This window comes from Mizuhopecten yessoensis, unplaced genomic scaffold (assembly GCF_002113885.1).
Source record: "Mizuhopecten yessoensis strain PY_sf001 unplaced genomic scaffold, ASM211388v2 scaffold11011, whole genome shotgun sequence".
In the NCBI taxonomy this organism is placed as follows: Eukaryota; Metazoa; Mollusca; class Bivalvia; order Pectinida; family Pectinidae; genus Mizuhopecten; species Mizuhopecten yessoensis.
The window spans coordinates 291,455-303,989 of NW_018408834.1; the positions used below are offsets into that span (position 1 = coordinate 291,455).

Sequence of the window (12,535 nt, forward strand, 5' to 3'; positions counted from 1 at the left end):
GAGTTATGGCTGTGGGCGGTTTCTCTCGCACTGTTGGGAATCGGCGTCGCCGGACGGTCCGTCACACGGATTGGTGAGTAATCAATCTCATAACGATAAAATTCAAATCGAATTTTAAATGTTATGCATTAGATTAATAAAATTCATTTAATATTAATACCTATTATAGTATATAGTTGCTCGAAGTGAACATAACATCTCTCCCAGAACATATACTTCTGAACCTAGCTCTTCAGTTTGTACCTAAATATGTTCCATGGATTATTGAAAGTATGGTGCCATGATTGAATGTATAGATTCATAATGTACTATCAAGTTGTCTGTTATTCAATTCGTGAATATCTTGAACTAGTCAGTTTTATATTATTTTAATTGTTTATTCAAGAACTGGTAATTAATAAAACAAATCTTAACATCTGGTTTGGAAGCGGTCTATCTTCTTACCGTTCTCACTTCAGATAGTAGCATGTTCCTACCCTGAGTTCTATTGGAATAAAGATAATTCTGAGATTGCATTCTTAGAACACGGAAGTCTGAAATTCATATCATACTTCCTATTTTGCGTTGAGGCTACTTATTTAACCTTACAATAGTATTTTTGTAAATATGCCAGGTATTCAAATTTGTTTCCCCTTTACCATTGCTTTATCATGATCTTTTCATGTGTGTTGCAGTCCGTGATTGTACTGGGTCACTGCGAGATGAATTTATACACATTTAATTTCAACTTTAAAATTTGTTTTAATCCATGAAGCCTGGAAGTTATCCTGGTACAGTCTAGCTGTGTTGATTGTAACTTATTTACAAATCATTATTGCAACAAATAGAAGAAGTATCAAAAACAAACCCGCAATGCATACCTCAAATAGGTGGTAATATTTGACAAAGAAAATGCCCAATCACGAAGATGCTTGGAATACATATCAGCCTAAAAACCTTTGCGACTGTAAAATTTGCTTTCAGATCTTTTGGACAATAGCTTACTTTATTCAAACGTGAACTCCTTTAAGACAACAATAATATAAAACAAAACACCAAGCAGACAAACAAACGTTATTAATTGACGGTTTTTATTCATAAGAACATACACATATTAAAAATAAAAATATTTAAACACCATTGGCTAATCAAGACAGTACGACTTGTTGAACTCCGTTTTTACACAATACAAGTAATATTCCACCTAGGAATTGTTAAGTATTCATTTTCTTTTTGCTTAAATCGATAACCTCTTATAATACATAGAAAATAGTACTTAACACAGCAGATAATCGCGTCATATTCAGAACTACAGTTAAAGAGGTGAAAGAAACTAAAACTTCAATAGGATGTATAGATACAGCTAGGAAATGGGAAACACGTGGTGTGATGATTTTTTTTTCTGTTTTGGTTAACTTAAAAAATACAACATGACTACAGACTAAAATTCAATCTCTTCTTAGACAACATTAAGAAATGATAGATTTCGCACAACAGAACAATGGCAAATGGCAAAAATGGGACAAACACTTCGTCACTCCCAGTACCAACAGATTACTGGGTTTTCCCAAACGTAACTCAACACCACCTGAACATAGTATGGGGCCCATACAACACGAACTAAATCAATTACCTGGAATAAATAGACCGATACACAAACAATGCAGCGAACCTCAGTGACCTACATGATTAACTAAATCTACCTCATTGGTGATTCACATACTTCAAAACAAGAATATTATACTACCTTTCTACTCCCAACAGACTTTAGAACCGCGAACAATCACCAAACACATATCAGACACAATAGAAATGTATCGTTATCATTCTACCCACACAGAGTAACATACTACAACGTATTCCCTGTGGTAGCGACACGACGTACAACACCAACGGCTCTCAAAGCCAATCTTCCATGCATAGTCCCCGAGTCTATGATACGTTCCGCCTGATAGACAGTGTTGAATATGTACCACTACAACCAAATACAACCAACTGAGTTGTAAATCCGTTTGTGAATGTTAAAGGGCCGAGGGCTACTGGTTGTATCAGGGTTTTATAGACTCAACAGTTCTTGTATGAGTGGATGTGTGTAAGGGATTCGAGGGATGCGGTATTTGTTTTGTGGTGTTAAGAACATCTAGGGCTATTTGTGTGTATTAGGATATTTAATGGTAAAGAGTCAACAGTTATTGTGCTGGTTTGTGAATGTTAACAATAATAATAATAATATACAGCATTTATGTAGCGCCCTATATAATTTGTAAAATTACTCTAAGGCGCTTTACAACATATGGATAATAGTAATGGTTATAATTGTGAAAACAAACAACAAAGGCTTGCAATCACTTTCATACATTTAACAAGCAATGTGCACATAATTGAACAAATAAAAGGGTGGTATTTACATTACGTCTTTGCAAAGATTCTAAAATGCAGACGTGAAGAGGTGAGTTTTTATGTCCCTCTTGAACTTGGCCAGGGTATTCGACTTCCTAATAGCAGATGGTAAGCTATTCCACAACGTAGCCGAAACCCTCCCAAAGCATCTGTTTCCGTAGGTCACAGTACGAGATTTTGGGACACACAACAAAGATTCTGACTCCGACCGCAGTGATCTTGACGGCTGATACAGGGTAACAAGTTCCTGTAGGTACTGAGGAGCTGTTCCATTCAGTGCCTTGTTTGTGTATACCAGAATTTTGTACTGCGACCTGTATCTTACAGGTAACCAGTGCAACGAATAAAGCGCAGGTGTGATGTGCTCTCTCTTTCGAGTACGAGTAACTAGCCGCGCTGCAGTGTTCTGAACCCTCTGCAGACGACTAGTTAGTTTGTCAGATATACCACGGAGCAGGGCGTTACCATAATCCAACCGAGAGGTAACAAGTGAATGTACCAAAATCTTGCATGCATATGCAGTTAGAAACTGCCGAAGACAGCCGATGTTCCTGATCTGGTAGTAACAGGATTTGGCAATAGCGTTCACTTGTTTCTCCATGTTCAGAGAACTGTCAAAGTATCCCCCTAGGTTTTTAACAGCTGGAACAGTCTCAATAGTTCTGGCACCAACCTTAAGCTGGAGAGCCATTGTTTGCTGACACTTTGGGGAAAAGACGATTAGTTCCGTCTTTTCCTGATTAAGTTTAAGCATGTTGGCGTTCATCCAGATACTGATATCTGTCAGACAAGCTTCCAGACTTTCTGAGACTGTATTCCAACTGTCCTGTGGTTTTAGGACCATGTAAATTTGTGTGTCATCAGCATAGCAATGATAGAGAAGGCTATGGCGACGACAAATCTCTCCAATCGGTTTGGAGTACATACAATATTTTCGGGGTCCTAACATGTCATGTGAGGTGGCAGATCCGATGGCAACACACTGTCGTCGTTCACTCAGGTATGACTGTATCCAGCATAGTGCGGTATCAGTCACTCCATAAGAGTATTCCAGACGTTTATAAAGTATGCCATGGTCGATGACGTCAAATGCAGCTGACAAGTCCAGCATGACAAGCACCGCTCTGCACTTGTTATCCAATGCAGAAGCTATATCACTAAGTACACGTAGGAGGGCCGTCTCAGTAGAGTGTCCCTTGCGGTAGGCCGATTGCATGTTGTCATGGAGACTGTTTGCATGGAGATGAGCCTCTAAATGCCGGGACACAACCTTCTCCAAGATCTTAGACAGAAAAGGCAGATTTGAAACTGGGCGATAGTTTTTCAACTCCTCCTTGTCCATTCCAGGCTTTTTTAACAATGGTCTGACATGTGCATTCTTGAAACATAATGGAATTTTTTATTCAACCAATGATTTATTCGTGATTGCGGTAATCAAAGGAAGCAGTGCTTCAAGACATTGCTTTAATAGGTCTGTAGGCAGTGGTCAAGCGCACAGGACTTCGATTGTGAGGTCATGATAATGTTGCGCAACTCGTCCTGGGTTGTTGGTGAGAGCTTTGTCAATGGTTCCCCATCAAATGCAATGTCAGCAGTCATGACAGAGATGTCAATGTCAGCAGAGGTGTTCACTTCGGTAATATTTTTCCTGATTTAGCTGATTTTATTCAGAAAGTAGTCACTGAACTTGCTTGCTTAGTCTTTTTCAGAATTACAGCTTGGTAGGATAATTTCACCTTTCTGTCGCATTAGGTTTTTGGTGAGTCTAAAAAGTTGTCTTTTATCCTTGCCACATCCTTCGATTTTTTCCGAATTGTAAGCCTTCTTTGACTGAAAGAGCAGTGAACCAACTAGCCGACATTGCTCTCTATAAATCAGTTTGTGAACGGTTAATTTGGTCCGTCGCCACTGTCTCTCTGCTTGTCTACGTTTCTGCTGTTCCACGCGGAGATTTTCATTATACCACGGGGCATTTGGTCTCACAGTTATCACCTTAGTTTGCAGAGGTGCGTGTTTCTCTATAAGGGCTTCTATACCAAATGTGTATGCTTCAACAAGATCATCAACCTTGCCTTCAGTAGATTGAAGGGCGGAACAAGACTGAATGTCATTGTTGAAATCTGGTATTGAAATTTCGCGGAATTTCCGGAAGCTCACTTCTTTCCTTGCACGAGCTGGCTTACTACAATTCAGTGTTGTGTGGACAGCAAGATGATCACCAGATTGGTTCCCCTTTACATCACTTAGACATGGATCAATGACTGAAATAGCTCCATGAATGACTGAGTTATCTTCCCTCGTTATGACCACATCCAGTGTGTGGCCATGGGTGTGTGTAGCTTCTGTCACATGCTGAATCAGACTCCTGGAATCTAGTAGACCAGAGAACTGGCGAGCATCAACATTAGATAGATCGTCTAAGTGGAAATTTAGATCACCCGTGATAATAATCTCTTGTGGTTCAACAACTTGGTGGTCTAAAAAGGTAGACCATTCATAAAAAAACACTGTATTTCGGAAAGCATTCTGTTTAGATGGTGGAGGCCTGTAAATGAAACACAATCTAAATCGTTTATCACCAGCAATGACAGAACAAGTCATGTGCTCAAAGTGTGTGTATACATCATCATGGCTGGAAGAGAGATGTCTCACACTCAGGCCTTTCTTAAACAGAACAGCCATCCAACCACCACGTTTGCCGAGTCCAGCATTGTGGTGGAATTCATAGCCTGTTGGTATTAGCTCAGCTAGGACCTGGTCATCGATATCTGAACCTAACCAGGTTTCTGTCAATGCAAGAATGTCAATGTCCTGAGATGTTACAAAATCCCCGATAGACAATGACTTATTCTTCACTCAACGACAGTTTACGGACACTACATTAAGAGGAATAACTGACTTACAGTGGCCAGCTGTTGTTGGCTTGATGACATGTACATTCTCGAACGATACTGATGATGTCGGAATCCGTGTGGAAGTATTGTAACGAGAATGCACAATAGTGTCGATGCCCGATACTTCTGTAAGCGCAGTTAGGGCCCCCAAAGAAAGAGTGCGAGACAGACAGACCATTTGTAGTGACCAAATGGATGAGGTTATCAGTATTCAGACCCAAGTGGGTTAAACCACTGGTTCCGTTTGATTTAACACCGATAACACTTGGTATTCGCCTAACAGCACCCTTTCCTACCCGTGTCCCACGTCTAGTGCGCAAGTTTTTCTCCGAATTTGATGCCTTAAAATCCTCTAAAAGATGTCATGTAATATTATGACTCACTGGTCTAAGTGCCAGGAGAACAGATCTTCTATATTTAAACATTTATGAATGTACAACTTCTAGTATTTACAACATAAGAGAAACAAGAACAAACACAAAATAGCAGTACAATAGTACAAAATGTCAAAGAAGATATCTACCAAAAGTTGACACATTTGTGACGATATGTCTCTTACAAATCAAAAGTATGACGATTCACAAAATTTGTATTTAAAATTGTATTTATATATTAACTTTCCAGAAGAAAAACAATAATGTTTCACGGGCAGATGATCGCATTTATATAAGCAAGAATGAACAAAAGCCGTGAGAGGATACCGAGATGGTTTAGATATGTGGGGCAAAAATCCAAGCCCAGATNGTTAAAATTCTGTCCTTTGATACACGAAAATTAAAATCCAAAAATTAAGTCAAAGTTACAAATTCAAAAACTCTAATTATAGACGAGAATGATCTCAAACAATTTAAATGATATTAGCAAGAATGAACAAAAGCTAAGAGAGGATACCGAGATGGGTCAGATATATAGGGCAAAAATTGACGGTAAAACAAAGATGGCGTCTATCCAAGCCCAGAAAATAATTGACCACAAAATTATTATTACGGTTCTTGTATAACTGCAAAAGCGTGAAATGTAAGTCAAATGTGAAAGAAATGTTAAATAAATACAAAAATACTTAACTAAAAAAAGGTATGTTATATAAACTGACTAGAAATTCAGAATAACACCTGGACGAGTGTGCGATTCAGAATAACACCTGGACGAGTGTGCGTTTGTAGACAACTCGCCCAGCGGTTAAAGTTATGTCCTCTGATATACGAAATTAAAGCCAAAAATGACGACAAAGTTCCAATTTTAAAAGCTCTAATTATAGACTAGAATGATCTCGAACTATTCAAAGGATAATATGGCAAACTTCAGTGTTGGTAAATAAGTATATTCGTGAAATACACAAAATTTGTCAGGAGCCTACGGGAGCAAGCCTTATCAGGCGCTAACCGGAAGTCAATGTCACCAATTGTTACAGTATTTATCTGAATTGTATATATTGGAGGGGTTTCATGCACCATTCTGTATCTACTGTAGTTTAGACCATTGAGGCCCCTTTGCTCTACCAAAGTCATAGAAGGGCGACACGGCTCTATAATGCATTGTAAGTCATTTTTGGCGTGTTGTATATATCTATGACTACATTTTCAAAGGTGTAGTCGACAAAGTGTGTGTGTGTATGTGTGTTGTGTCGTCTTACACTTGTACACTGATACATAAAACAAGTCATAGCTGCATAAAGTTCTCTCGAGTTAAGCACACAGAAACAACGACGACAAAAAATAAAATTCATGCTTACATGTCACACATAAATGTTGTTGCTTTAACATGTGTGTACAGTTCACTTAAATGTGTGTACTACTGTTCACTAAAATAAGCTTACTACCGTTAACTAAAATATGTGTTCTTCAGTTCACTAAAATTGTGTGTGCTGCAGTTCACAAAAATGTGTGTGCTACAGTTCACAAAAATGTGTGTGCTACAGTTAACAAAAATGTGTGTGCTACAGTTCACAAAAATGTGTGTGCTACAGTTCACAAAAATGCGTGTGCTACAGTTCACAAAAATGTGTATACTACAGTTCACAAAAATGTGTGTACTACAGTTCACAAAAATGTGTGTATTACAGTTCACAAAAATGTGTGTACTACAGTTCAATAAAATGTGCGTACAAATGTTAACTAAAATATGCGTACAAATGTTCAATTAAATAAATCGGTATAACTTTTCTGATTGCAAATGTATAATACCACTATCTAGGTATATATAGAAAGGAGGGGATTGGTTTTATCTAATTTAATAGATAGGGTCTTTTCAGGACGTAGAATAGAGAGAAAATCTGACATAAATAGACACGGAAATATAATACGAAATATGAGGATCAGCAAAATCTACTAAGAATTTCGTCTAAAAATCAAGTTAAGAAATCTTCCCATTTCAAACGGGTTTATCGACATGATATGTTAGCCCAATCCATTAATCAAGTATAACGTATATCTACATAAATATATCACTTTAAGTATAAACAATAACATGTTGTCCTGTGTAGTTATGCTTGATATTGAAATAAGAACATTGCTATTGGCGTTTTCTTTTTGCACATAGAACTGTTAACATATTTTCCAAATAATTGATACTTATTCATTGTCACGCTTTTTGCCTCGTTCTGTTAGCATGGCAGTTCTAGGATAAATGTGGCATGTTCAATGTTTACGGGAGTAATGCACCTAAAAACGATTTATTTTTTTGTAAATATATCTATTTCACTTCCTTGCGTTCGTGTAATAAATGCACATATTTTATTCTTCTTTGTTACAAAAAGCACAAAAATTGCTATTGGAGACACACCCTTTGTATTAAAAGGGATTTATTGTTGATCAATTCTATAACATTTCATATAGAATTCATTGTTATCTTTTCTAGTTTAAAGTGTGGAATTTTTTTTTTATGTATTTGCATCATTTGTCAAATAGATGATTGTCATACGAAAACCTTGAAAAACGTTTTACAGCAATCGTGACGCTTCATACAAACAATATTTACTTTTAATTGAAACAATAAGTTCATTCTAGACAATGAGAACATTCATGTAAACTAAAAATAAACATCGCTCATTATATCTATTCGTTATATCTATATCTTTAATAAATCATTCTAGACAACGAGTACATTCATGTAAACTAAAAATAAACATAGCTCATTATATCTATTTGTAATATCTATATCTTTAATAAACAGTGTCCTTGTACCAACACATATGTGTGCACACTTTTATTAACGTTTTGTCTGTTTTACGTTCGATATGTTCTGATTGTTTTCCATTTAAGCTATTCAAAGATATCTGCAAATAATCATCACGAAAATTAGGATGTTACTAAGTATTGACAAAAGACTAAGTAATCTATTTGTTTTTGTTTATTTTGGAGAAGTCCGTTGACCTAGCTCAGCGCAAGGGAATCAATAAATGACGTTTGTTTACTCAATGTAGTGCACTAACCTTATATCAGCGTCGTCTTTTCATTAAGAATTTAATAGCATACCACTGTATTTGATTAGTTCTAGTGTTCCAAATAAACTCAAACAGAACATAAGTAAGAGTTGATATAAAAACATTATCGGATGGTTTGGATAGATTTCGTTATACTGACGGGAGGGGGTGTGTCATGTCCTCGTAACAGCTTCTGTCATTTAAGGACATATACCTATGAAGACATCACCAAAAAAATGGGGGTAGGAAGGAAAGACATATATATATATATCAAGCGTTGTATTGGGAAGAAAGAGAACAGTTTAGGTTTCTTCATTATCCCCATAGCAGGAGATCGAATACAACGATTTACATAGGGCCAGCAGCTACATTTGACTACAATACCATACAGCGTGTAACATCAAGTCTACTCTAACATCCAAGGGGTGAAATGTTAGTGCTGTACAATACCATACAGCGTGTTACATCAAGTATACTCTAACATCCAAGGGTTGAAATGTTAGTGATGTACAATAACATATAGCGTGACACAGCACGTCTGCTGTAACCTTCACGGGTTGAAATGTTAGTGCTGTACAATACCATACAACGTGTTACATCAAGTCTACTCTAACATCCAAGGGTTGAAATGTTAGTGCTGTACAATACCATACAGCGGGACAAAGCACGTCTACTGTAACCTTCACGGGTTGAAATGTTAGTGCTGTACAATACCATACAACGTGTTACATCAAGTCTACTCTAACATCCAAGGGTTGAAATGTTAGTGTTGTACAATACCATACAGCGTGTAACATCAAGTCTATTCTAACATCCAAGGGTTGAAATGTTAGTGCTGTCCAATACCATACAGCGTGTAACATCAAGTCTACTACAACGATTTACATAGGGCCAGCAGCTACATTTGACTACAATACCATACAGCGTGTAACATCAAGTCTATTCTAACATCCAAGGGTTGAAATGTTAGTGCTGTCCAATACCATACAGCGTGTAACATCAAGTCTACTCCAACATCCAAGGGTTGAAATGTTAGTGCTGTACAATTCCATACAGCGTGTTACATCAAGTCTACTGTAACCTTCACGGGTTGATATGTTAGTGCTGTACAATACCATACAGCGTGTTACATCAAGTCCACACTAACGTTCAAGGGTTACAATGTTAGTGCTGTACAATACCATACAGCGTGTTACATCAAGTCTACTCTAACATCCAAGGGTTGAAATGTTAGTGATGTACAATAACATACAGCGTGACACAGCACGTCTGCTGTAACCTTCACGGGTTGAAATGTTAGTGCTGTACAATACCATACAGCGTGTTACATCAAGTCCACTCTAACGTTCAAGGGTTACAATGTTAGTGCTGTACAATACCATACAGCGTGTTACAGAAAGTCTACTCTAACATCCAAGGGTTGAAATGTAAGTGCTGTACAATACCATACAGCGTGACACATCAAGTCTACTGTAACCTTCACGGGTTGAAATGTTATAGTGCTGTACAATACCATACAGCGTGTTACATCAAGTCTACTCTAACCTTCAACGGTTGAAATGTTATTGCTGTACCATACCATACAGCGTGTTACATCAAGTCTACTTTAACAATCAAGGGTTAAAATATTAGTGCTGTACAATACCATACAGCGTGTAACATCAAGTCTACTCTAACATTCAAGGGTTGAAATGTTGGTGCTGTACAATACCATACAGCGTGTTACAGAACGTCTACTCTAACATTTAAGGATTAAAATGTTAGTGCTGTACAATACCATACAGCGTGTTACAGAACGTCTACTCTAACAGTTAAGGATTAAAATGTTAGTGCTGTACAATACCACACAGCGTGTTACATCAAGTCTACTCTAACATTCAAGGGTTGAAATGTTAGTGCTGTACGATACCATACAGCGTGTTACAGAACGTCTACTCTAACAGTTAAGGATTAAAATGTTAGTGCTGTACAATACCACACAGCGTGTCACATCAAGTCTACTCTAACATTCAAGGGTTGCAATGTTAGTGCTGTACAATACCATACAGCGTGTAACATCAAGTCTACTCTCACATCCAAGGGTTGAAATGTTAGTGCTGTACAATACCAAACAGCGTGACACAGCACGTCTACTGTAACCTTCACGGGCTGAAATGTTAGTGCTGTACAATACCATACAGCGGGACACAGCACGTCTACTGTAACCTTCACGGGTTGAAATGTTAGTGCTGCACAATACCATACAACGTGTTACATCAAGTCTACTCTAACCTTCAAGGGTTGAAATGTTAGTGCTGTACAATCCCATACAGCGTGACACAGCACGTCTACTGTAACCTTCGCGGGTTGAAATGTTAGTGCTGTACAATACCATACAGCGGGTTACAGAAAGTCTACTCTAACATCCAAGGGTTGAAATGTTAGTGCTGTATAATACCATACAGCGTGTTACAGAACGTCTACTCTAACATCTAAGGATTAAAATGTTAGTGCTGTACAATACCACACAGCGTGTCACATCAAGTCTACTCTAACATTCAAGGGTTGCAATGTTAGTGCTGTACAATACCATACAGCGTGTAACATCAAGTCTACTCTAACATCCAAGGGTTGAAATGTTAGTGCTGTATAATACCATACAGCGTGTTACAGAACGTCTACTCTAACAGTTAAGGATTAAAATGTTAGTGCTGTACAATACCATACAGCGTGTTACATCAAGTCTATTCTAACATTCAAGGATTGAAATGTTAGTGCTGTACAATACCATACAGCGTGACACAGCACGTCTACTGCAACCTTCACGGGTTGAAATGTTAGTTCTGTACAATACCATACAGCGTGACACAGCACGTCTACTGTACCCTTCACGGGTTGAAATGTTAGTGCTGCACAATACCATACAGCGTGTTACATCAAGTCTACTGTAACCTTCACGGGTTGAAATGTTAGTGCTGCACAATACCATACAGCGGGTTACATCAAGTCTACTCTAACCTTCAAGGGTTGAAATGTTAGTGCTGTACAATACCATACAGCGTGTTACAAAAAGTCTACTCTAACATCCAAGGGTTGAAATGTTAGTGCTGTACAATAGCATACAGCGTGACACAGCACGTTTACTGTAACCTTCACGGGTTGAAATGTTAGTGCTACACAATACCATACAGCGGGTTACATCAAGTCTACTCTAACCTTCAAGGGTTGAACTGTTAGTGCTGTACAATACCATACAGCGTGTTATATCAAGTCCACTCTAACGTTCAAGGGTTACAATGTTAGTGCTGTACAATACCATACAGCGTGTTACATCAAGTCTACTGTAACCTTCACGGGTTGAAATGTTAGTGCTGTACAATACCATACAGCGTGTCACATCAAGTCTATTCTAACATTCAAGGATTGAAACGTTAGTGCTGCACAATACCATACAGCGTGTTACATCAAGTCTACTCTAACATTCAAGGGTTGAAATGTTAGTGCTGTACAACACCATACAGCGTGTTACAGAAAGTCTACTCTAACATTCAAGGATTAAAATGTTAATGCTGTACAATACCATACAGCGTGTTACAGAACGTCTACTCTAACATTCAAGGGTTGAACTGTTAGTGCTGTACAATACCATACAGCGTGTTACATCAAGTCTACTGTAACCTTCAACGGTTGAAATGTTAGTGCTGTACAATACCATACAGCGTGTTACATCAAGTCTACTCTAACAATCAAGGGTTAAAATATTAGTGCTGTACAATACCATACAACATGTAACATCAAGTCTACTCTAACAATCAAGGATTACAATGTTAGTGCTGTACAATAACATACAGCGTGTTACATC

The 12,535-nt window shown here is 37.9% G+C and overlaps 1 protein-coding gene across 1 annotated transcript in view; it reads left to right on the forward strand.

Annotated features, from left to right (window-relative positions):
• The window catches only part of LOC110464580, a 26,726-nt gene continuing 14,191 nt past the window's right edge, over positions 1–12,535 (forward strand). The window contains exon 1 of the mRNA XM_021519859.1: positions 1–73. The gene's annotated coding sequence lies outside the window, so the exon portion shown is untranslated. The remainder of the gene's footprint in view (positions 74–12,535) is intronic.